General features: G+C 38.2%; 1 protein-coding gene across 3 annotated transcripts in view; it reads right to left on the reverse strand.

Moving 5' to 3' along the window:
- NCKAP5 (NCK associated protein 5) overlaps window positions 1–27,337 on the reverse strand; it is a 1,104,295-nt gene that overhangs the window by 933,907 nt on the left and 143,051 nt on the right. Inside the window, exon 1 of one of the 3 annotated variants that reach the window (XM_021009467.2) lies at window positions 26,873–27,136. The exons of 1 other annotated variant lie outside the window; for it this stretch is intronic. The gene's annotated coding sequence lies outside the window, so the exon portion shown is untranslated. Of the gene's footprint in view, window positions 1–26,872; window positions 27,139–27,337 lie in introns of those variants that run through there. One more of the 3 variants, XM_078146827.1, reaches the window with a different exon arrangement.

Below are 27,337 nucleotides of genomic sequence, written 5' to 3' on the forward strand. Positions count from 1 at the left end.
TAGCTCTAGTGTGATAGATATTCGTAAAACTAGAAGATTTTTTCATTGAATTATACTAACAAGGGGACTGTTATAATGCCCTTGGTGTTATAGAGATATGAGATTTACAAAGACAGTAGGAGCTTTATGGGTTGTGACTTGGACTTTGTACAACTCCTTTGATCTAACCTTATCTTGGGGGGGGGTACTTAAAATGATAGAATCATAGTTGGAAGGAACCTTAGTAGTCAACTAATCCAAGCTCCTACCCAATTGCAGGCATTTCCTCTATACTATGGCTGACATAGAATTACCATATTCTGCAACTTCTTTTGTTTGAAAATTACCTATAATAAGCATCTTGTTAATTTATGAGGCAGTCCATTCTGTTACTAGAAAACTCTAGTTAATAATGTAGCTCATGATTATTTAGTATTTTAAGGTTTGCAAAATACTGTCATGTTACCTCATTTAATATTTACAAGAATTGTCAGGTAGGCAGTACTAACTCAATTGTTTCCATTTTGCACGTAACGAAAGTGAAGCACATCAAAGTTAAAGAACTTGATTAAGGTCATGGCTAGTAAATGGCAGAGAAAAATGGAACTAAGGTCTTTTTACTCTATATCCAGTATTTTCTTTTTAGGCAAACAGGGTTAAGTGACTTGTCCAGGATCACACAATTAGTACTGGTCTGAAACCAGATCTGAACTCAGGTCTTCCTGATTCCAGGGCTAGTAATCTATCTACTGCATCACCCAACTACCCCAATATCAAGTATTCTTTAGTGTTTACCACCACCCAGCCTCTAAAGAAATTTACAAATGCCATCAAGAAAAGAAATTACTAGGTAAGATTTCCTTATATTGAGCTGACATTAGCCTCCCTATAATTTCTATCTACTGGTTCTAATTCTGTTGTCTTATAACATCTCTTCCTTCTTCCACAGATAATACACAAAGTATCTGAAGGTAGTTATTATTTTTGCCTATATCTCCTCAAGGATTAGCATCACTACTTCTTCCAAGAATCCCTTGTATGATATGATTTTCAGCCCTCCCTCTATCCTGATGTCCTTTCTTCTAGTCATTTTCTCATTTGATACTCTCTTTAGATATGTGGTTCCCAGAATTAAACTTGTGTAATCTATGCAGTCTTACAAAAATAAAGTGAGATTATTGCTAATCTTGATGAGAATTCTATATTTATTTTAATGCTTAGCAAATAGCATAAATAATATACAAGGCACCATGTGATGTATCACGTACTTTAAAATTTTTCAGTTTCATTAGTAGTTATGTCACATTTAGTTCATACAAAGCTTTTACCAAGTCAACTCTTTTCATATGAAATTCTTTTAAATCTAAATAGCCTACAATCAACAATTGTTGAATGTATTTTTTTTTATTTTAAGTGCAGAAGCATTCTTTTTCATTTTTAATCCAACTTTATCATTATCACATGCTAAGATTTTCTGGACAGAAAGAGTCGACTATCTTGTCATCATTAGTTGTTGTTGTTCAGTATTTTCAGTCGTGTCTGACTTTCAGTGCCCCATTTGGAGTTTTCTCGGTAAAGATACTGGAGTGGTTTGCCATTTCCATATCCAGCTCATTTTACAGATAAGGAAACTAAGGCAAAAAATTTAAGTGATTAACTTAAGGGTCACATAGCTGGTAAATGTCTGAGGCCACATTTGAATTCAGGAATATGAGTCTTCCTGACTCCAGGCCCTGACTCATTATCTGCTAAGCCAGCTAGCTGCTCTACATACATCTTAATGATGACAATCATCTTAGTAGTTGAGAACCAGTTTCTTCTTCTAAACTAGAAAAGCCAGATATGGGATTTGCATTGTCATGAAAACTACATTCTTCTGATAGTTAATCCTTCTTTAGACTTGATTAGCTACCATCCATCTGTGTGCTGAATGTCATCTGCAGACTTTCTGGTAGGAAAAAAAATAGTTGGCCACCTCCATTTACAGATTACATACAGATTTGCAAATGGATTAGAGGCACCATCTCTTATTCCACTCAATTTATGGATTTCTTTGTACATTTCTGTCAGTCTTACACTGAATGGAACCACATCTGATAATGGAAATCCAGCCATGCCCTTAGAGTCTGAATTCTCACTCTGCATGGTCAGAGATTTGCTCAGCGTTCTCAGTTGATGTAAGAGACATTTTTCTGGCTTTGGCTATTTCTCATATGCATATACAACTCAAACCTTCTAGGTAATCAACATGTCTTAGCTAAATCCTCAAATTCAATTCATTAACAAGGCATAGTGAACTCCAACTTGTTGAAGTGCTTCATGGAAAAAGCACAGAACTTTGGACTAGAATCTAGTCTAGTCTAACTTCTTAAACTGTGGTTCACGACCGCATATGGGGTTGTGAAAAATTTGGCAACAGTGAAAGGTTTCTGAACACTCAACAACCAAAAATGAATTAAAATGCACAATGAATCCAAGGTGTTGCTGGCAGCACTTGCCCGTGTTGCATTGTGCAACTTCAATGCAGTCTTAGTTTTGAACACAAAGTACGCACACTTTGCACTGCACATGTGGGCATGCCACAATGCTAATGAAAACTGCCAAAACACAAAAAGGGATCATGAGTGAGTTTAGGAAGACCTGGGATGATCTAAATTGTCTTCCAGCTCTATAATTTTGTGATTCTGTTCTTGTCAATATAAAAGAAAATTAAACATTCAAGGGGAAATGTCCACAAATTTGTCCAAAAATTAAATACTTTCAGTGGAGACTATTGTCATTTCACCTCATCTTTCCATATCAATAGGAAAAATTAGATCATTCTACTGAAAGTGAATTTGATCACTTTGGGCATGAAGAAATATGATGTTAGAAATTAGTGTAGGATTAGAAAATTGTTAAGGTAGATATAACATTTTATTCCTCAGTCAGTGATTAGATTTCCTGAGATACTAAATAGAATTTGAGATGGAAAGAATGTTAGCAGCCATCTGATTCTACCACTGCTGAACTGATTTAAGAGGTCATGTAGTCTTTCACTGAAGACCTCCAATGAGGGAGAATCCTACTACCTCCCAAGAGAGCCCATTGCAAGTTAGGGCACCTCTATTTATTGGAAGCACTAACTGTTACAAGTTGTGTTCATTTTTTTTTCTTACACCAAACATAAATCTGCCACTTTCAGCTGTTGTTCCTAGTTTTGTCCACAGGGACCAAGAGAAAAAGGCTGATGCTACTTCCACCTGGAGACACATCGAATATTTGAAGAGAGCATCATGTCTTCCCCTGTGCCTTCTGTTCTCCAGGCTACACACTCAAGGACCTTCACTATCTTGGTTGCCCCACTTTGGATGCTCTCCATATTAACACGAAAATCAGAACTAAACACAACACTCCAGATGTGGGCTGATCGGACAGACTGTAATGGGATTACAACCTCTCTTTTCCTGGAAGCTCTAGCTCTCTTAATGCAGGCTAAGACTGCTTTAGCTTTTTTGGACACTATAGCATACTCATATCAGATGCCCTAATTCCCCATAACAAATCCCAAAAGTATTCTTTTCCCCAGGACCAATTCTAATTGCTAGCACTGTCACCTTTTTAAATGTCACAGTCAATAGTTTATTTAAAAAAATAGAAAACAAAAATGTTTATTTATGCAAAGCAACATCCAAAAAAATTTTGTTTAACAGAAACATTTAAATGTGTGAACATGGAGAACTATAAGCAATTTCTCTAATTACTGATGTTAATTAAACCTTTGATTTTACTTTGCAAATTACCCTGCAGTGGTATAAAATACTTTCTGAGGTTGGGAATATAACCAACAAAATAAGAAAATTCTTAGATAATGAAATATTTATGAGTGCATTTTTAGGGAAGTATATCAGTATCATGCAAACTGAAATTATGAAGCCTTTTAAATAAAAACCTCATAACCAATTCAATTAAATTTAATAATCACTTATTAGTCCTTGACTGTGTGCTAGGAACCATGCTAAGCTCTAGGGACAGAAATAACAGTCCCTGTCCTCAAGAAGCTTACAATCTAATGGGAGAAGACAAAAAAGGAAACTGAAAAGTGGAGGAAGGATGGTGTCCCTATGGAGTCAAAAAAAAAGCAGAGCTGTTGATGGAAAATGGAGTTTCCAAGGAAGGTTGTAAGCCCTCTATAAAGGAAGGCTTTGGCAGGTGTTAAATGATCTGCCTTCTAGCGCTCCTCCAATCAGAAAATGCTATGTGTTGTTCTTTATGCATGATCACAAGCTATGATGTTAAAATGTCATGTCATCACAATAAAGAACAGTAAACTTGTCATCCATATTTTGCATTTATGTCAACAAGCTAACATCTGCAAATTCAGATCTTCTTTTGACCCATCCTCTTTCTTCTTAATATCTCTACCTTCTCAACAAAGAATTCGGTTTGTAGGGAGTCATTCCATCATTTCTTGGTTGCATTTAGTGCATACTTTCATGGTAGTTTTGCATTTTCTGTCTCTCAATCAAAGAATAATTACTATTGGAAAGTGGCTAGTTCGACTCTTAGATATCAAATTAATGTGATAATTATCCATTTTATACTTTACTTTTTGTTTGTTTACACATGACCCCTGTAAGTCTTAGTGAATCTTCATAAAATCTAAGTTATAAAATAGTTAAATCAGAACTGGATTAGAAACCAAGAGATTCTTGCACTACTCTCATCTCTGCCTCATCTTCATTTTCAGGCAAGCAATAACCCCTGTCCGTCTTTCTTGGGCGAGGCAGTAGGATATAGTGGAAAAGAATGATAGATTCAAAATTAGAGGATCTGGGTTCAAATCCTGACTATTTGAATCATTTCAAGCAAATCACTTGACCTCTCCAGACTTCAGTTTTTTCAATGGTAAAATGAGAGGGTTGGGTTTAATGACCTAAAAGAAACCTTCTAGCTCTATATCTATTGTCTTATGATCTTTTCACATGTGTAAAATCCAGGGCTTCCAGTAGATGGTTACTTGTGTTTCTTCTAGGATTAAAACTTGATGACTATGAAATATTTTTAGGATATTTGGGTCTTTTATTTTTAATTTCTTATCTCTATATAAATTTGATTTAATTCAAAAACACTTATTAAATCATTAGATTGAAAAATTTCTGCAATTTAAAACACAGCATATTAATATATTCTCAATTTCAATTTTGTGGCATAAATCTGGAATGTATAGATGGTATTGTGAATATAACTTGGAACTAGGAATCGAGAAGCCCTGAGTTCAAATCTCATCTCAAACTCTTCCTGCTGTGTGATATTGGGCAAGTCATTGAATCTTTCTTTGCCTCCATTTCCTCATCTGTAAAACGGATATAATAAATGCTTCCCAGCATTGCTGTGAGGTCAAAATGAGATAATATTTTAAAGCATCCTGCAAATCTTAAAGAACTTTATAAAATGCTAGCTATTTTATTATATTTCTTTAAGGGAAATGTTTATATTTTCTATTTTTAAAAATTAAATCAGGAAAATCCTTTTAATGTATGTTACACATATAACAGCTCATTTAACTCTTTTCTTTAAAGGGGAACACAAAATTTTACAGCTTGTACAATATGGATTGTTATCATTATCCATTTTCATTAATTTGCATTCATTGAGAATCTAATACATGCATAATCCCGCCCTTAACCTTCTAGCCCTGAATCACCATTTATTCAGAAGAAATTAATGCCGAGCAAACTCAACTACAACAACAGCATCAAAAATTCACTGTACTTTTAGTTTCTGAATCACCACCAATGTCCAGGTGCCTTAAGCCTATGGCATTAATTAAATTTCTCTGTTGCTCAAAGCTTCTTCACTTGATTAAATATTTGCATTCCACTCCATGTTTGCTCCCTGACACCTGTCAAAGAGCAAGCAAGCCTTTCATTTATTTCCAATAAACAGAAAACTCTTCCAGTGAAGAAATGGTGCTATGAACAAGGGATTCAATTTTACTTCAGCATGATAGAAATCCTTCAAATCTTTATGGCCACTTCATTTTTTTAAAATAAACTTATTCTGATGAGTCTGGAGATAAGTTAAAGGTGAAAAGTGCAATTCAATAGTTAGCAAAGGGAAAGAGAAATACATTAAATAACACTGTCTGTTAGTTCTTTTCTCTGGCAACATAAGATGTATTCAAACTGAAAGAGAGTCACTTTGGGTTCAATTTAAAAAGGATGTTCTACAATCACAGATCATCTTCCCCCAGGCATATGGCTCTGTCCACATGCAAAATTCAAATTCAAGAAAATTGGACATGCTTAGCAAAGGACATTCACCCAGAAAAATGGGGTGGGGGGAGGGAACAATCTGACAGATGTTTTAGAAAATGATTCTGAATTAGTGGAACTAAAAGAGATAAGACCGACATAAGCAGTGAAAATTAATTTTATTCAGTAAGAAATTATGAACTTCAGGGATAGATATAATGAAGTTACCTGAACATAAACTTTCAGTCTATAGAGTCATGCAAAATAAATGCTAATTTAACCACAGTTCTTCTAACTATTCAGACATCCAAACAGAGCCTTGAGAAAATCCTGGTAGAAACAAGTTTTTTTTTTTAATCTCTCTATTATGAGACTGTTCGAAGGGAAGGCAATGAGAAAATAGTAAATGCATAAATTGTGCCTGTATCTTTTTAAGTAGCAGTGCTCACACATCTAGTTGTCTGATGTCACTTTGTAATGATAAATGTTTGTCCTAAGCATACTGCTGTCATTTAAAATATTTCTACAATTCCACTTTGGGGAATTAGCTTTAGAACCCATGTCATATTCTTTTCAGCATCCTAGCTGGTAGTAAATCTTCATCCTTTGAGGCTGGATTTGTGTATTGAAAACAGCAGAAGTGAGTCAAAATCAGGTCTACCAAATAAGGTGAGTGATCAAGCTGAGAAGCCCTGGTTTGGGTCAAAGTTGACAGTGAGGCTTAAGATAATGATTATGGTTTTCTTCTTTAGTTCAGGATACATCTATGAAGTTGATTCCAAAGGAAGAGCTTCAAAAACCTTTGGGGACATTGGTGAAAATTATGTATAGACTCCCAAGAGTCTACTTTGAAGTATAACACTCAACAAGATGCATATATTCTGGATATGGGCTTTTGTTTTAGGGGGCAGTCCCACTTTATATTCATTCTTTGTACTTTTGGTCATTGTCTCATCAATACAGAGAAATCCTGGCAAACAAAATCTCTCTTCCAAAGCAGGTCAGCATCTGATTTGCAATTTATAGTCTTACAGAATTGTCAGGGACCCTGGGAGGTAAAGAAATTTGCCCATGATCACACAACTAGTATGTCTAAGGCAGGACTTGAACCTAGATCTTTCTGACTTGTAGGATAGCTTTCTGTTCACTACATGCAGGGCTACCTCTTTGTATTTTAATTTTCTCATGAGTACAAGGTTCTTCCAATGACCATTTATTAAGTGCCCATTATGTGCCAGGCACTGTGCTAGGTGCTTCTCATATCTGGCTTTTGGAGAGGTAGCACGTGTGTGTCATGCAAATCATTCATATTTGCATCTTCTAATCTCTTCATTCCTTGATTCCAGTTTCCTTAAGTTCTACCTCTTCTCTGAAGCCCTGAACAACTGGTGAGAAGCAATGGGTTACCCCTTTCTCCCACCATATACATTATTTCCCATATGGTAAGATATACAATATTTGTTATGCCAGTCCCCATGCTTGGCCAAAAATATGTTATCCTCATTCTTTTCTATGTGAATTAGGAGTTAAGTTTTTAAGTCTGTGATTGTGAACAACTAGAGAATGAGCATCCTGAAATTTTCAGCAGTTCCTAAATCTTGATGAATAGTTGAGGCATGGGAGAATCTATCTACACTTGTACATTGGATTGCAACAATATAAAGGATTTGCCCCAATCCTTTTAAGCTGTTGCCTCTGCTTATATCAACAAAGAACAGGGACAGCTAGTTGATACAGTGGATAGAGTACTGGCCCTGGAGTCAGAAGGACCTGAGTTCAAAGCTGGCCTCAGACACTCGTTAACTGTGTGACCCTAGGTAAATCACTTAACCCAGAATGCCTCCAAACAAAACAAAACAAACAAACCACAAAAAAAACCCAATGAACTAAATTTAAAGAAGTCATGAAAACATATTAAGCTACTGAAATTAAAGTAGACAATGTTTCCTCCCAGCTTCAGGTAAGTCCTTCTGCTTTCTGGAGCAATACAACAATTTCTTTCTTTCCAAACAATTATGATTCTTCACACCTCTTTGGAAACATCTAGTTATTCCCTTCCTTTGTGTGATCAGCAGAAGATTATTGTGACTGGCACCTTAAACCACATGTAAAGCTGCTAAGATTTCATCCACCTCACAGTTTACCTCTGATTTATTATCTCTTTGGGGAAGGGTTCATTCCTCCCAGTCCCACACAGTCTGCCCACAGAAGTTTCCCTGCTGCTTTGCAATGCACCATATCACTGAGCAGCTGCTGTCTGTCCCCCTGGCTGCCATCTCTCCTCCTGTTCTGTTCAACGGATGGTTTGCACTCTAACTTAGAAATGCAGACAATGGCATCCACAGCTTCCCTGAAATGCATCCCAGACTAACTTCACTCCTTGGAATTCAGAAACAAATCAGAGTCACACTGAAGAATGAATACGTCAGGGGTCCAGTTCTTCCTACATGATTATTTCACATTATTCTTGGTAGTTAACATGCAAAGTTGTACAGTCCTTAACCAAGACATCTTTCCTAAAATGAATTTTGGTACTGTTGACTTCTCTCTTTAGCATAGCTGCCCAATCAAGCAATTGATAAACACATAGTAAGTGACTGTGTGCTGGGCACTCTTCTAGCTCAGGACAGAAATGCAAAACATGAAATAGTCCTTGACCTCAAGGAGTTCACATTCTACTCGGGCTTACAATGTGTTCAGAGATAAATATCAGGATATACACAAAATAACTGCAAAGTAATTTTGAGAAGTTGGAAATCGAAGTGTGGGACCAAGAAAGACCTCTTGAGTTGCCTGAGTTAATTAAGGCTTGAAGGGAACTAGCAATTCCAAGAGGTGGCAGAAAAGAGGGAAAGCAGAAATCCTTTCCACAATATCTCCAACAAGTGGCCTTCAGGCCTCTGATTGAATACTTCCAATGATGCAAAGCCCATAACTTTGGTTTATGTATTTTCAATGATCATTTTACTTGGTTTTTTTTTTCAATTGTCAAGCATCACTATTTCTCAAGTTTCCATATGATTTTGCATTAATCAGTTCTTTACCTAAATTCACATTAAAAAAAGGTATGGCTATGAATTATGTAAGTTATAATTCATATGAAATCTTACAGTACAAGGATTTTTTTTTTAATCTGGCCATGGCTCTGCCTGAAGAATTAGGGGAAGGGAAGAGCTAGCTGGGGGCACCTGGATGGCCCAGTAGTTAGACTATGAGGCATGGAATCAGGAAGACCTGAGTTTAAATCTGGTATCAGATACTCACTGTGGCAAGTCACTTAAACTTGATTTCCTCAATTTCCTCATCTGTAAAATGAGCTGGAGAAAGAAATAACAAAACATTCCAATATCTTTGCCAAGAAAACCAAATAGGGGTTGTGAAGAGTAGGACATGACTGAAACAACTAAACAACAAAAAGGGCTAGCTGGCTAAAACAAAGATTACTTTCTCATTGATTCACATTACTTTATTATCACAAAGTACATAGTACAGTATACTTAATAATATAATAAATGATATATAATTATTGATTATCTGGTTTAATCCTTGGATTTTATCAGTTGGGAAATCAAGTCCCAAAGAAAATAGATGGCTGACATTTATGTAAGGCTTTAAGCTTTGCAAATCACTTTATATAGTTTTGCTCATTTGAGTCTCACATGAATCTAGTGAAGTGGCAAGTTCAGGTGTGATTATCATTGTTTTAAAGATGGTGAAACTGATGTTCATAAAAATTAAAGGATTTGCCTGTATCCACAAAGGTGGGATTCAAACTCAGGTCCCTCCTCATGCCAAGTCTATCCCTCTTTCAACAACACTATGCCCAAGGATACATGTCTAATCAATGCTAAAGTTGGAATTCAAACCCAGATCATCTGACTCCAAATTCAGCCTTCTTACAACTACACCAGGCTTCAGAGACACTCTCTCAGCTTGAGTCTGGGGATCTACTGTGCTCCTTTGTCTCTTAGGAGTTGCTTGAGCTCTTCTTCCTCTTAGGATCCTAGGTACCTTACCCTACTCTTCAATATCCTCTCCCTGAATCATAGCTTCTCTGTTCCCAACCCCACCCTGATATGCTTGCCTTGGATTTCCTAAGTGCTGCCTTTGTTCATTCTTGGGAACTTGACCCAAGATCACATCCTTGATGAAGCCTATCCTACTGTTGCTTCCAGAGAAGGAGTTGCTCCTCTGGATAATTCCTCAGAATGGCATTCTTCTATTGTGCCTAACACCTTGTGAGTCAAGCACATTTCCTTCCACACTGGGTACTGGTGCTAGCTCTCTAAGCTGTTCCCATTTTTATACAATGAATAAGCATTAGACAGATGGCTCCAGAGAACAGTCTTCTTTAACACAGTGTAATTAGAAAGTGTGGCAACAACTCAGCTATTTCCAGACTCTGGGTCAAGATGGCTACAATTAACAGATAATAAGTGGAACACTGCTCACTAGATTTTATTTGGATTTCAAAAACTGTAGACTAAATTGCCTCTCAGGTCTAGACGGCCGGTGCTGTGCATATTTTAAATGGCATTACTGACCGAGAAGGGGAGGGCAGCATTTAGAATGATTTTCTGCTCAAGATGAGAGCAAATAGGCACCAAGTTAGTGTTAGCAAAGCTGAATCAGTTAAGGAGCCCCGCCTCTAAACCGTCTGCCACTTTCAAAGCTAAAGTGGGCTAGCTGACATTCTCACCATCTGCCCCAGACCTAATATAAATGGAAATCTAAGAAATGCCGTGTTGTAGCTCTTGTTTGTATATTTTGTTATCCCACCAATGCCTTTTGTTATCCCTCCACTGCCAAATTACTTTCAGGTAGACAAAAGCATACTGTGCAGTCAAATGGGAAAGCATACACACATACACGGAAAGAGTAAAGTGGATAAAAGAACATCCAATTAATCTATATTGGCCAACATGGAAAATCTAAGCCTCCAAACCCTAAGCCCATTTCCCCCACTAAGCCAATTTCCTTCATTGTCTTTGGGGAATTTTGTTATAACAGTTCCCTGTTCATTTTGGAATGCAATCTAGCAAAGTGGGTAGAGGGCCAACTTTTAAGTAAAGAAGATTTGCCTTCAAGTCCTAACAGTTACATACACTAGCTGTATGACCATGAACATAATCAGTTAACCTTTTGGTGCCACAGGCAACTCCCTAGTACTGTAAGTTACAAGTGAGCTGCCAACTATATCAGAATAAGGAGCTTTTACATGAGGATTTCCCTACAATAAGGAAATGACAGGTTTAGAATAAAACAAACAAAGGGATAAACAAAAACACTGCATTTTAATTTGCATCACATTTTGTTGTACCCATATTTTAAAAAATCCAAAAGGAAACACAGGCAAGTGATGGGTTAATAAGAGATTTATGGTCTGGTACTGTGATGCTATTGACAAAGTGTTACACAATAAACATCAAGAACCCATTGGCTCAAAGCCTCATTTCATTTAAGCACAAGCACATTTAAGCAAGCACAAGTTTAAAGCAAACAGGAGAAAAATGACATGGTAGTAGGAATAACAGGGATATTTTCAAGTAATACCTAGGTTTACTTCAATCAATGGGCATAATAATGTAGTAGAAAGAGCCCAGAACTGGGAATCTGAAGATCTGAAAGTTTTCAAGCAGTTGGACTGACCACTTTGTTAAAGATCTTATGGAGAGGACTCTTTTTCAAGTAAGAGTTAGACTCAAATTAAGATGGGCTCTCAGGTCCATTCCAGCTACAAGACTCCATGATTCGGTGATCCTAGCTCTAGTGCTAAATGTCATGAACTGGCTGTGTGACCTTTTGGAAAGTCTTTTGACCTCTCTATGTTTATAAGTTAATTGGATTAGAAGACCTCTAAAACCTAGTTCTCAAGATCCTTTCTCTCACCTATGTAGTATGGCAGAAATAGCATCATACTGAGAATAGGGATACTTGGGATCTTATCACAAACTCTGCCTCTAATTAGGAATGGGACCTTAAATACATCACTTAACCCCTCTGGGCTTTTGTTTCTTCATGGTTAAAATGAGAAGATTTGGTTTCTGGGTCACATAACCAACAAGATGGCAGATTGGCTGCTTTTTCCAGACTCCTTTCCCTCTGTAACCACTCAAACAGAAGAATTATACACCAGATTGGAGTATCTACAGCTAAATCCAAAGGATAAAGAAGAGGGAATTAAATGTTGCTACAAGGTAAGATCCTTATGAATTAATTAATACTGGATTACTCTCTTCCTTAAAGCAATAATTCAGAACCCCTTCCCTACCAGGTTCCATGCTATCACAGAAGAGATGAAACATGACTTAAAGGCCTGGGCTTGTGACAGATTTAAGGGCACCTGCCTCTGTTCTCTGCTGCAGAGACTCTGCCAGCACTCTCCCCCTTCTTCCACCCTTCAATAAGCAGCAGATACTAACTCTGCCTAGCCTGGTGAGGAAGAACAGGGGTAAGGCAGTGAACTGAAATGTGGGTCCTTCTGACTGGGGTTTGGCTAAGGTTAGGAATCTCCATGACCAAGGCTGAAGCACCCTTCCTGCTATGCCTTCACACTGCAAAGAAGGGCATAGACCATTGTGGCCTTGTCAAAAGAAGGAAAATGTTCTGTTGATGGAGACAAATTCATCCAACTTTTCTGGAAAGCGATTAGTTACTGTGTTAAGAAAGTGGCACAGTGTCCATACTCTACAGCCCATGTTGGGCATACACGAGAAGAAAAATGTTTCAAAAATAATAAAGGCCCCATATATAACAACAAATATTTATAAGAGCATTTTCCACAGTTGAAAACAACTGAAAACAAGGTAAATACTGACCATTTGGGGAACAACTAAACAAATTGTACTATATAAATTCAATGGAATAGTTCTGCTCTTAAGAAACAGTGAATATACAGAATACAGTGAAGCATGGGAGAACTCTAACTGATACAACATGAAGTAATTAGAACCAGGAAAACAAAATACACACTGTCCAAAATAATGTAAATGGAAAGACCAACAACAAAATAATTGAAATTGAATGCTGTGAAATTATAATAACCAAACATGATTTCAAAGGAGAGATATAAGCAGTAACCTCCTTCCTTTATTAACATTGTAGACTAAAGTTTGTCAAGGAAAGTTACAAAGAGAAAATGGAAATTGAGATGGGCCTTAAAAGGATGGATATATTTCAAAGCAGAAAAGATGGAAGATCCATAAGGTGGACCTCTCAACTAGTTTCAAAGTCTGTATTCTGTGTATTCTGCTAATTAGTCAACAGACACTAAAGCATGATGAATAAGATAGGTGATTGAACTACTATAGGCGCCTTTTACAATCCCTTGAAACCCTTAGATTCCAGGGTTTATACATTCATTGGGTTTTATGTCACCTTTGCCTAAGAAATGATACTCTGGCCTTGCAAGGCAGAGGCAAAACATTTTTATATAGCTTGTTAAGAGGAAAGATGGAAGGATGAAAAGGTAAGAAGCACTTATCTTGAAAAGATTTATAGCAGCGTAGAAATAACCACACTAAATTGGAGAATATAGCATGAAAACCTCTCAATCAAGCATGGGCCACTTTTACTTTTAACAGGATGGAAGATTAATATCACTACTTAAAATTCCCTGGAATTATTTTGGTTTGATATAGTGTTTTCCAACATCAATTAGTTTAATTTGGAAGTCTAATGATGAAGGATGAAAGTTTATAAATCTATGCCTAAGGAATTCTGGGAAAGAAAACATAAACCCAAGGAAAAGCCTGAACTCACTGTGCCGAGAACCTTTGGTTTGGGTTCAAAGCATCAGTGACAATAGCCAAACAAAGCAAAGTGAGGAGCTAACTGTGAGGGCAGTGTAACTGCTGGGCAAAACTGAAATAGAAAGGAGATTGGCATGAAAGAAAACACAAGATAAAGAGCTAGAGGCAGATCATTTTCCATGTGATCTTAGAAACATTGAAAAATGTTGAGAAGAAAGCAATGGGGGATCCATAGACCATGTATCATGAGACATGGATCCTAATTCCAGCCATTTACTGTCCACATGTTCTTGGGCAAGTCACTCTCTTGGTTCCAGTTTCCTTTTTCTCCAAACTAGTCTGTCATGGAAGGAAATACAAAGTGGTAGAACTCTGGTCCAACTTCCACCACTCTGGGCATCTGGGAAATTTTCTGCATCAGGAAAATTAATATGGCGATCAAATGGATCAAATTCCATTCTAGCTCAAATTATTTCTCAAAATATTGTAATAAGAACACTATCCCATTTAATACTCTGCTTACCACATTTTCACTTGCACTAAAATGTTTCAAGCAATCCCATAATGTTGATGCTTTAGAATCATGGTAGGAGTATAATACTTTTAATTCAATGCATTGGAAAGGACTTTTGAGTGGTCTAAGGAAAGAGGGAGATGGAGAAACACCAGGCCTTCCCATCTACTCTACTACAATGTCTTAAGGACCTCTGGGCCATGCCATCAGCTACAAACCTAAGCCCTCCAGATCTGTGACACAGCCATCTGTCCCCTCCACTGTAACCTAAGGATTTATAAGCCTTTCCTTCTGTCCTACAGCTGAATTCTCTTATGTCTGTTGTTTCCACAAATTACAGCATTATCTCCTCGACAGCAAAGGCTGTCTCGATTTTTTCCCTCCTTTATGTAATCTCAAGATTAAGCCCAGTGCTTGGCACACAGTAAGGACTTATTGAATGATGTTTCCTTCATTCATTGATTCATTATTTTAAAAATAGGTGAGAACTGTGAGGGTTGAATTAGTCATTGAAAGATTCATGAAAGAATTGGCATTTGACCTGGGCCTTAAAGTAGTGTGAAATGTGCCACAGACTTACCTTTGCAACATTTTATCTAAGGACTTTTCTCTCCAAGCAAACCAATCTTCTCCACCTATCCAAATTTCAACTGTACCTGAAAGATCAGATCAAATTGCAACTTCTCCACTACAATTCCCCTGACAACTTGAGCCCTTACAGATCTGTATCTTTTTTTCTGAATTAATGCATCACTTACTGACATACCCACATAATTAATACTCTCATCTCTAATACTCTCTGTTCTTTAGCTCCCCATTTTCTCAAATAATCATCCAAATATTCTAGTCCATTAAAATCTCTCCCTACTTGATACAGCCATAATATCTGCCACAGAAAACTAGAATTCTGGAGCTGTTAAGACTGCTGATCATGTGATCAAACTTCCATCCAAAGCAGATATTCACTGTACAACACCTCCAAACTTTCATTGTGTTGTACTGGGCAGAAAACTTCTAGTTACCAAGATCTCAATACTTGGTACGGCAGCCCATTGTGTATTTAACATATCTTAACATTTTGAAATGCTTCTTTTTATTCAGCCAAAATCTTCCTCCTTGCGACTTCTACCTATTGTTGTCTAATTGTTACACATATGAAATAATTCTACTCATCCATCTTTTAGTTTCTCAACTATATGAAAAACAACTAGCCTGTCCCACTATTTTCCGCACTATTTTCTTCAAGTTAAACATAACCATTCCTCATATGACTTCGTTTCTGGGGGGTTTTAATGTTTTATTAATGCTTTTTAAAAAAATAAACATCATTCTCACTTCCCAATAATATCCACCCCATCAATAAAACCCTCACTCATAACAAAGTACATAGTTAAGCAAAACAAACAGACTGACTGACCATTCCTGAAAGCATATGCCTTGCTCCACATTGGTGTTTCACCAATGCTACCAAGAGGGAAAAAAAGATGTTTCATCAGCAGAGGTCTGGAATCAAAAAATATGACCTTATTTTCAATCCCCTCGCCATCTTGGTCACTTTTCTCTAAATATTCTCTTGTGGCACTGACTTTATTAAATTGTTGATAGTTTCCATGTACATGCCTGCTCTGTCCTTTTGGATTATATTGTCTTCAGAGAATAGGGACTGTATCTTACTTAGACTTCTTTTTAACACCTAGCACAGTGTTATTCATGTGGTTGGTAGTCAGTAAATATTTGTAGAGTGAATAAGTGTTTGAGAAGGGGAAGAATTCACATTGTCACAGACCCTCCAGAGTTGGAAGGGTCCACCTTATCCAAGCCACATTGTTGTTTGTCCTTCATTCTCAAAGAAGACCATGACATCAGGAAGCTGATGCCATGACCTTCAAGTAGATTGCATTTAAGTGAAAGAAGGCTGTGTAAAGTCACCAGCCTCACCCTGTCCTCTGGAGTCATCTGGGTCCAGCAGCAAGGTATAGATCAGGATGACTAGAGATGGTCCTGGATGCAATGGGAGACCATGGCCTTTTAAAGCCATGAAAAAGGCATCCCCTCTACAATGTGATTAATCATTTCTTATGAGGGGGAAAAAACCACAGCTTAACATTGTAAGGATTTTTTTCAAGCTGAAATCTGCTGTGACTTCTGTCCATTGATTCCAGTTTTGCCCTCTAGGGCCAAGCAGGATAGGTATTATTCATCTTCAGTGTTCAAAGTTGAAGGAAGCTATTAGAGCCCTCCTAAATCTTCTCTTCCCTAGGTTAAACATCCTTAGGTTCTTCAAATGATTTTTTTCAGTACTCTCTTGCCTTGCCTTTCAGTGTTCTATTCACTTGTGGTGATCAATTCCACCTCACTTATATGTACCATCTCCTCACACTAGAGGGTGAGCTCCCTGAGAGCAGGGACTTTCTACATTTTCTTTTTTGTAACCTTAAAACTTAACATGGTGCTTGGCACATAGTAAGTGTTTACTAAATGCTTTTTCATTCATTCATTCATTCATTCATTCATTCATTCATTCATTCATTCATCTTCTCACACCTAAGGCCTTCAGGCTACATGCCGGATGTTCAAGATGTCCCATCTACACCTGTCTTCATAGTCATGCTCTTTGCTCTGAAAATTTTTGTCCATCCTTTTGTTTAGGAAAAGATTCTCTCACCTGTCAATCAGAAATGAATGTTGCAAGGATGTTAAATGATTTTGTATAATTCATGTCACCTGTCTGAGCCTCTTTGAGCACAGTAAGAAAGTACAAGAAAAAGGGGACAAAAGGATCTCTAAAGTGCCTGAAACTTTGGACCTGGGTTTACATAAGTCCCTTATTGCCCTGAAGCTAATTTGATCCTCACCACAATCCTGGGAGGTAGGTGCTGTTATTATACCCATTTTATAGTCGAGGAAACTGAGGCAGACAGAGGTGAAATAATTTGGCCAAGGTCACTTAGTAAGCATCTGAGGCTGGATTTGCTGTCAGGTCTTCCTGACTCCAGGCCCAGTGCTCCATCTTCTGGTCACCTAGCTGCCTCTTGGAGATCTTCTAGAACAATCTCCTCACTGCACAGATAAGGAAACCATGCCCTAGCAAGGCTAAGTGACTCGTTCTCAGTTGCTCAGGGAGACAGCCAAGTCAGTGGAATGAAAATAATTTTTTGTGTGATAAGATCTCTAGCTGATTTCTTATCTTTCTAGAACAAACACTAACTGGGGAAACCAAGAGATAACTTACTCCTTCAAGGCTGTTTTGTTTTGTTTTGTTTTGTTTTGTTTTTTCTCTCTATTTGCACATTCATTCTCAAGCTTGGCATCTGAAAGCCTTCTCCATTGCACAAGCTCTCTTGAATGTGTCCTCTGGCATTTGCAGGTCTTTCCCCAGACACTGTCCATAAGGAGCAGTCACCTGTATAGGCAAATGACAGAGAACTATTGAACTGTTCATTCATCTGTACACTGTTAATTTCACAGGCAGCCTGCCTTTGTCACTACTCAGTCCATTAAAAAACCTGCTAATATTTAACGTTTTTTAAAAATGAGAACCAATGAGAGAAAGAAATTGCAAATCTGTCAAAGAACTTACCAGCCCTGTTAAGAAACTCTCTCCAGAAAATTGAAGACACATGTCAAGCCTTCATAAAAACCTTACAAATGGCAAAGAAAAATCTAAGGCAGCAACTCATGCAGAAACTATTTAATCAAAGAATAAAGACAATTATAACATCTGTTAATCTTTTGTGTAGGTTATAATTAGATGCTTCAGAGAAACACCCTTTCAAGGGTGATCCTTTAACATCTGTTATGAGGATCAGCAGCATGGAGAAGCTCCTAACAACACTTCTGTGCTTAATTGAGAATATCTTCAGCACAATAGGTTGGCAGAGGACTCTTGAAAGTGCCAGTAATGACGCTAAAATAATGCAGGGCATCCCCTAACTCTGACCCAAGCCATTAATTGAAGAAACTTTTTTTTATGCAATCATTATATGCAAGGCTCTCTGAAAGACACAGGGGATGCAAAAATACAAAGAGCAGTCTTTGCCCTGAAGTAGCTTACATTCTGCTGGGGAGCCACAAAACTCCCAGAAATACAATAACCAGAGAAATGAAGGAGGGGAATGTTCCGGAGAAGGCTTCACCAAGGAGGGGGGCCCTGAGGTGAGTCCTGGATGACAGCTCATGTAGCTACTTGAAGGCAAGAAAATACGGATGACAGATTTAGAGCAGGAAGCAACCTGAGAAGTCATCAATACCAACTACCTCATTTTATAGGTGAGGAAACTGAATGTGGCATTAAATTCAACAAATGTCTAGTTGACGGGGTGTGGCCCAAGCCGAGGTCTTTGCCCCCTGCCCCAAAGGGAATCTGGCTCCCCTTTTGTCTACAGGTCCCAGCCCCTCAATTCCCTTTGAAAGCCTTAGCCTACATTTTGATCTCATTCAGATACCTTTCAGTTCCTTCATTATCTATTTCCATTGTCTATTCAATTTCTTAGACATTCCAATCTCTGGGAATTCTCAGCCGAGACCCTTTTCCCAGACCATTTTCCCAGACCCTTCCCTAGTCACTTTAGTATATAAGATCTACCCTGACCCTCATTCGGGGCTGAGAATCTCACACTCAAAAGGCTGAGAACCTCTCATGCCCGCTCATCTTTACAAGTGTCACCTGGCTGAGAATCTCAGGCCCACAAGGCTGAGACTTTCTCATACCTGCCCATCCTTACGGGCATCACCTGGCCTAAGTGTTTTATCACTAATAAAACCTTTCCTCTGGCTGAAGAAGATTTGAGTTGAATTCTTTCAGACAGGGCCCGGTACCGCGATCTTGGGGTTCTAGCAGTACCCCAAAAGTCCTAGACCTCTTCATAGTCATTATATGACTCTTTTCTTTCTCTGAGATCAGAGATCACCTCCAACCACAGTTACCATAATTCCTTCTGAAAGGAAAGGAAAAAATAGTCGGGATTGATAGAGAAAGAAGGAATCAAATGTGGAGAGGGACAGGTTGAGATCCAAGTAAAGATACCACCAGATTATCATAGATTTAGAGTTGGAAGAGAATTCAGGTGTTGTCAAAGCCAATCCCCTCGTTTTACAGGTGGAGAAACTGAGGCCAAGAGAATTTAAATGACTTGCCCAAGATCACATACCTAGACAAATGTGTGAGAGATTGAAACAAGAAGTCAACCAAGTCAAAGAGAGGAAGAGGCAAGGGAGTAAGGTGGATAAGAGAAGTAGGCTGAAATTTAGCAGTGCCATCGATCTCACTCTACCTCACTTCAATCTCTGATTTTGCTGCTGATGCCAGAGACCATCCATTGCAAACTGCAGAATTTTGCATTTTTGCCAAAAAGATATGCAGAGAGGACAAAGCTAACGGCATCCTATAAACAGATGTAATTTGTTGCACAATGAAAAGCCTCCACATATGGGGATAACATAACAAAAAGCACTCACTGCCCAGGAGGGCAGGGCAGCTTCCCAAATGGTTAGTTCATGCTAAAGAGGTTGGTTTATGCCAAAGTTGTAGTGAATCATTGCAGTTCTTTGACAAATTCAAGAACTGATTCACAAAGGGATTAACAATCTCTCTGTCCTAACAACTGGAAACCACATTTCTAGCATTATCAGCCCTCAGTTTTCTAAAGCTGTTCCCTTGGGTATTGGCACCCCTCAGTAGTAACAGATGGGGTATCTCCAAAACTTGAACAGTGCTCTTAAGTGAATCCTCATAATGTTCTTGGTGATGTAGGATCCAGCTTCTCCAGCAAAGGTTATTCTATGATTCAAGGGACTGGTATGTCTCTGGTCCATCTGGGAACAATCAGGTATTCTTAACCTTTTTTGTTAAGGTCTGGATCCCTTTGACACTCTCAGAAAGCCTATAGTGTCATCAGAATAATGTTTTAAACACATAAAATAAAAATGCATAGAATCACAAATGAAACTACTTATATTCAAATAGTCATTTTTTTTAATATAAGTTGATAGACCTGAGGTTAAAAGCCCCTTTTCTAGATGGTCAACTAAATAAATATCTTTCCCTATGTACTTTTTCTCTTAACCTTTTTTCTAAAAAGATTATTTTGCCACCAAATAAAAATGCATTTCATATTTCCTTCTTTCTTTTCTTTTGTCTTTTCTTCTCTCTTGTTTCTTTCATTTGCTTCATTCCTACAACTCATTCAACAAGTATTGATTGAGCTCCTATTGGGCAGTGTTCACAAACATGGTGCACTTATGCAGCCCCGAAAATAAACAGGTTCCCTCCAACTCATAAGATAACATGGGTGCCTTGCTGAAAACAATGTCAGTTACCCTTTTGATATAAGTGGTATAATATTAGCTTTCCAAAACTAGTATTTGATATAAGGGAGCATATCCATGTGTGGAGAGACAGTGGGGCAAAATGGATAAAGCAGTGAATGGGATCTCAGTTCTGGTCCCAGCTCTGTCAGTAGCTACCTATATAACCTTGGGTAAGTCCCTTTACTTCCCTGGACCTCAGTTTCTGTGCCTGTTAGATGGGTGAATTGGACTAGATGATCTCTAAGGTCTGTCCAGCTCCCAGATGCTATGATAACTATTCATTGTTAAGTGCATACTCAAGAGAAGGAAAATTCATGCTAAGTCTCTTATAGCACCAAGGAAAGGAAAACAAATTTCTATTTAGAGTGAGACTCACAGAAATTTTAAAAACTGCCCTTTCCTGCCTTACTAGTCTTCTTACATCTTATGCCTTCCCCATACTCTTGTAATGAACCTGACTGCTTTGCAGTCCCTTGAACAAGACTTCTAGACTTCAGGACTTTTCACCGGCTGTCCACCATCCTTGGAATGCTCTCCCTCCTCATCTCTGCCTCCTGGATTCCCTGACTTGTTTCAAATCTCAACTAGAATCTCACCTTCTACAGCAAGCTTTTTTTTTAAATTCCCCTTAACACTAAAGCTTTCTTTCTGTTTATTATCTCCAACTTAACCTGTAAGTAGGTACATGTATGTGATTATTGTTGCTGTTTATCCTTCATTCTCGAAGAGGACCACTGACGTCAGAAAGGTAATGTCATGACTTGCAAGTGAATTAGATTTAAGTAAGGCAGGGTTTGTGTAAAGTCACCAGCCTCACTCTCTCCACCAGAGCCATCTGGGACCAGTGGCAGGATATAGATCAGGATGACTGGAGATACAGATAAAGATAGATATAGATCTTATTTGTTCATTATCTGTTTTTGTGTTGTTTATACCATTAGACTGTAAGGTCTTTGAAAGCAGGGACTGTCTTTTGCCTTTCTTTGAATCCTTAGCAAGGGATCTGACACATAGTAAGTGCTTAATAAATGTTTATTAACAGAATGGCTGACGAATGGAAGTTGATGCAGATGGAATCAAAGTTGTTTTTTGTTGTTGTTATTTATTTTCATTTCATTTGTTTAAGCTTTCATGGTAGTTGGGTGATAACATCTTCTTTGCATTTCTTAGCTGATAATGAACTACCTAGAACCTTGGAACTCAGGGTTCAAGTTAAAACTAGATCATAGATCTTAGTGATGGTCCAAAGCCTCCTGTTGGGACCTTGGCTCTTAATGACCCATCCAGGTTCTCTAGTTGCTTCAAAGAAAACTGAGCCTGGAGAGGAAAGGGTAGAATTTCCCATTTTACCCTATTGGAAGGGGAGATAAAGTTATTTTAAAAGATTGGGTTTATAAGTGTTTTTTTTGTAAGTTTCACTCTAACTTATCGGGAATATTAGAAAATCACTTAACCAGTAGGACTTTAACTCATTGGCCCTAGAATTTGAAATAAACATAACTCAGTTTAATAAGGCCCTCTGCTGACCATCTCTATAATGACATCTTATAAAGATAACAACTCAGATTTCCAAGAGACTTTATTGTAAGTACGTATTATAAATAGTAAGCTATCTTGCCTTTTTGATTATATAAATCAGGGAGGAAAAAACTAGTGAATAGAAAATGAGATAAGGGAAGGAAAAAATGTCATTCTGTGATGGCTGCTTATTTATTCACAAAGCCACATTACGTTATCACTTGCTTTTCTCTGATGAAACTATACTAGGATACCAACAGTACACTGAATTAATGGTGAGTTGCATTTATTTTTACTTAAAAATGACCTAAACATTGATGGAGCCACACAAAAGCAAATTATGAATGCTATTTACTAGCTTGCTATATGTCCACATTGGTAATTAACTATAATTAAAGAAAAATTGTACATAGACATTAAAATTGCAACTGTTGTCATAATACTCAATAATTAACTCTTTCTACCTATGTTGTCTGATGACTGACAAAGAAATGGAGTACATGGTTAACTGCAGACTTGAAAATGTGGAGAAGAATGAATTATTAAAAATCAATTAGGCCTATTGAAGGAAAATTGTTTGAGGTATATCTTTTGGGCTAGCTTGTGTTAGGCTCTTCATTTCCATAATCAGGTTAAGCCAGTCCTGTATCATTGCATAGAAAGCCTATCAGAGTCCCAGCTCAAGAGTAGCATTTTGTGCACTGGGCTAGCATTTCAGGATTAACAGCTCTGCTTTCAACTCCTAGTGTTTATCTGCCCTTTTTATTATCCAAGCTGCCATTCACAAGATCCAAATCATTTTCAGCCCATGCAAACAAAATTAGTCTGGGATTTCCCTCTTGAACCTAGCCCACTGGGCTCACCCAAGCCATTTAAATTTTACTCAAAGAAATCATTATTAACAACAAAAAAGTTACTTTGTAGAATGACAGACTTGTTTTCTTGCCCTGAAAACATAGATTAATTTATGTAACAACTAGGAAGGATCTCATGTAATTGAGGCTTCCAAACCCTACATGATATCCTTCATTAGACAAGTATGTATTGGGGCATTATAAATGTTATGGATAATGTTCTACGTATCCTGGAGATTTATTATTTCATCTGTAAAGAAAGCACATTTGGGAATCCCAAATTCCACAGGCATCAACCCTGTAGATTTAGGGAACCAGAGAAAAATGGGGCTATGAGGTTCCTCACATTCCACTGGTTGAATGCCTTGCCACAAACTTAAACAGACCCTTTCCCAAAGAACTCTTTACCCTGCTCTTTATATCTACTAACAGAAAAGTTCTAGCCCTTTCACTTGGAAGGCTATTCTGGAGGTTAACCAAACAACCAACCAACGTTTCCAATTGTTTTCACCTAAATCCTCTGAATCCCTGAATTATAATCTTCTTCCACTCTGAGCTCTGTTTACAAATGCCTGGGCCTGCAATGCAAGTGGACTTATTTGTTTATGTTTATCCATAAACTTCAGCTAATTTACATAAAGGGTTTTCTTAAGTATCAAAGGAGAGAGTTTTACTATTCTCTATTAAGAGAGAGGTGGGAGAGGTGAAGAGTAGATGGACTGGACTTTAGGTATTACTGAAGGATTCAAGAATCTGGATCGCTGGCTCACTGCCAGCCCCTGGAAATTTCAGCCTGAGTCTTAGAGGTGAGCCAAGGTCAAATGATTCTGTTAGCACAGCACTGCAATTATACAAGGGCTGAAATCTGGCAATATCAGAGAATCATAGAGCATTAGGAATGAAAGAGAGTTTAGCATGCATCTAGTCCAACACCCACACCTGTCCTTATTTTACAGATGAGGAAACTGAGGGCCAGGGAAGTTAAGTGACTTTGCCAGGGTCAAATGGCTGATAGGTCTAGGGCCACAAATCAGTTCTCCTTATTTTAATTCAGATTTTTTTTTACCTCACTAACATTCTGCTCATGCATTAAAATATCCTGTTTTCCAAACACTAAAAATTTGTAATTTTATGCATATATCTAGCATTCAACACTGGGAAGATGCATAAGTTCAATCAACTGGCAATCAGTAAGCATTTATTAAGTTTCTGTTATTGTCCAAGCACAGTAGAAGGCTTCTACCCTTTAGGAGCATACATTCTATTGAGGAAGACATATAAACATGTGTGGATAGATAGATAGATAGATAGATAGATAGATAGATAGATAGATAGATAGATAGATAGATAGATATAGATATATGCACATGCATGTACACATATATACACAGGTACGTGTGTATACACACATCAAATATATAGGGTGGGGTGGGAGGACAAAAATGTAGCTTCTGCTAATAGGCAACCCAGTGGAAAAAGTAAAGTGGGGGAAAACTTTCCTTTACATAAGCTTTTACGTAAAAAAAGGAAAGGGGGTAGGTGGCATGGGACTAGAAATTAGTCATTGAGCTTTGCTACTGCAGAAGCTCAGTTTATAAACAATATAAACTATGTGGTTCAAAAGTAGAGTGTGATAATACATCAGAGCCTCACTAAAATACCTTCCCCTGGGGCCATGCCATGGCACTACCTGATAGGTGAGACCACCAAGTAACAAACTCCTTTTGATACTTCAGTAACTAAGATCCCTTGGATGGGGCCCAAAACAAAGCTACCTTATACCCACTGGAATTCTGCTCAATAACAAAGAGTGCTATACTGAGGGGCACTGGTGTGAAAGTTTTGCATTTAGGATGCCTGTTATTTGAGAACCTAAAACCACTCACTTGCTCATTTTGTACCCTATCAAATTTGAAGGTAATAACAGAGGTATCCCACCGCTTAGGTGAAAACACAGAGAAGGACAAAAGCTACATGGCAGTGACCCCATAGGAGGGTCAAGAATAAAACTTTCTCATTAGAGAGACTGAAGAGTGCAGTGGAAAGAATGCTGGGTTTGGACTTAAAGAACTTGAGTTTGAATCCCAGCCCTAACCCTGATAACCAAGTGACCTTAGGAAAGGAGGCATTTAAACTCCCTGGGGATTCCCTCATCTGTAAAATGAAAGGGTTCCACTAAATGACGTCTAAGGTCTCTTTCCCCTTCAAATCTATAATCCCATGATCCCCTATGTGATATAACTGATAGATGATTTTTTTTTAAATACAAAGGAGGCAATATTAAGTTACAGGCAGGTCCCATACACCTAGCCACAATACTTTTTTTTTCCTGAATTTCAAATATGAAAAGGACTTAACTGTCAGCCAAAAGAAGGGGAGTCTGGATAAGCCCCGGTCCCTCACTCTGCTCATCACTAAAATCAGAGAAGGGACAATCTCAGAGCTCCTTTCCAGCCCTCACGTTCTATGAGTCTGTAACAGAGAAGGTAGCACGTGAGTGCTTGAACTTTTGTGCTGACTTGACTTAGCAGCTGGTTTCAGGAGCAAGTTTATGTCTTAGGGAATGAGTCATGGAGATAGCATGCTGAAGGTAACAGGCATAACTACTTCTTGCCAGTCTACACAGCAAGGTTGGCAGACCTTGATCATTTAAGTAAGTGATGATTTGCTGCTGTCTACAAATGATAGGATTGTGGGGGATAAGGGACAAACACTGTAGCCTAGTGAAAGAAGGGGGACACCCTTGCATTTCCATTTAACAGAACTGACAGCACTTCAGTCCAAACAAATTACAAGAGAACACCCTTGTGAAAGAGCTGTGGTGTTCATTCAACAATAAACACTCCTTAGATGGCTGGCACATACTTTCCCACTCTCTCAGTGGATCCGGTCACCTTGTGTAGGGGTTGGGGGGTATGTGGAGAAAATGAAGGCATATTTAAGAGAAATAAAGATCTTAGCACATGTGCATTTTGCATTCCCACTTCTAAACTGTGTAACTTTTCAGAGGCACAATAACAGCTAACTAATCCAGAGGATGAAGAGAACATTTGAAATTATACTAGAAGCCCAGGGAAGAAGGGGGAGGGAGGGGAGGAAAGCAACACTCAGTTCTTACAGGAATGGTTTCCATTTCAAGATATTATTTATATCCTACCAGAAATTCCCTGAGTTCATGAGGGTGAAAAACAACATCAGCAACAACCAATATAGATCACTGGATGGTACATTATAGCAAAACTCCCTTATGAAGGGACTCTTTCCAAAACAGAGCAACTCACTCACAAGAACCCAAGCTGAAAGGTTATGTTTTCCCAGTAGAAAAACTAAAGATCATCTTCCCATTTTCTATGGTTATACTTTAGAGGTCAATCTAACAATATTTTGGAGTGGGTTTCCCTCCTCCCCTTCAAGCCACGTTCCTGCGAGCTGGCATGGGAAACGTAGCTATCTGCTATCCTATTAGCATGTGTTCTCCGTTGTGCCAGTTATAAGAGACAATGAGTCTTCCACACCTAAATCCCGTTCAACTTTAATGCTATAATTACTCAGAACAACTGCATACTTGCTGTGGCAGCCGGGGAAAGCCTGGAGAAATTCACTAACCTAATCATAGCACTTTAAAAGGAAATCGAGCTGTACAAATAAGATAAACTGTTAGAACAGGGGTTAGGGTGGGGGGGGGGTTGAAGAGAGAGAAAAAATCCTTACTTGTAGCTAGTTCTGCAGTCAACACATGTCACAGTCCTGGAGATATTAGAACTGCAAGGGCTCTCACCAGCTTAAAAATTCTCCGGAGTTTATCCTCTGTTTATTTGTGAAACTTTAAGAGGCTGTGGTTATAGCAGAGCAGAATGAGTTCCCCAGAACATCCAAAGCACCCACCAAGTTCTCCAGAATGTGCAGAGCAAGTTTGCTGAGAGTTAGTTCCTTCTGCTGTTCTGTAGTTGTTCCGTACTTGTAAATACAAGCTCTGTGGACAAAGTCCCAAATGACATCACTGGCAGCTGCATATTGTTGAGTCTTTATTAACTGACTGTCAAAAAGAAAGAGAGAGAGAGAGAGAGAGAGAGAGAGAAACAGGAGAACAACCCATGTGTATCTTTCCTGCAGCAGCAAACCCGGCATCGTGGTGTGGATTCCAGTTATACATATGTAAATAATTCTATTGATTCC

Source organism: Phascolarctos cinereus, unplaced genomic scaffold, assembly GCF_003287225.1.
Source record: "Phascolarctos cinereus isolate Bilbo 61053 unplaced genomic scaffold, phaCin_HiC Scaffold_726;HRSCAF=1367, whole genome shotgun sequence".
NCBI lineage: Eukaryota > Metazoa > Chordata > Mammalia > Diprotodontia > Phascolarctidae > Phascolarctos > Phascolarctos cinereus.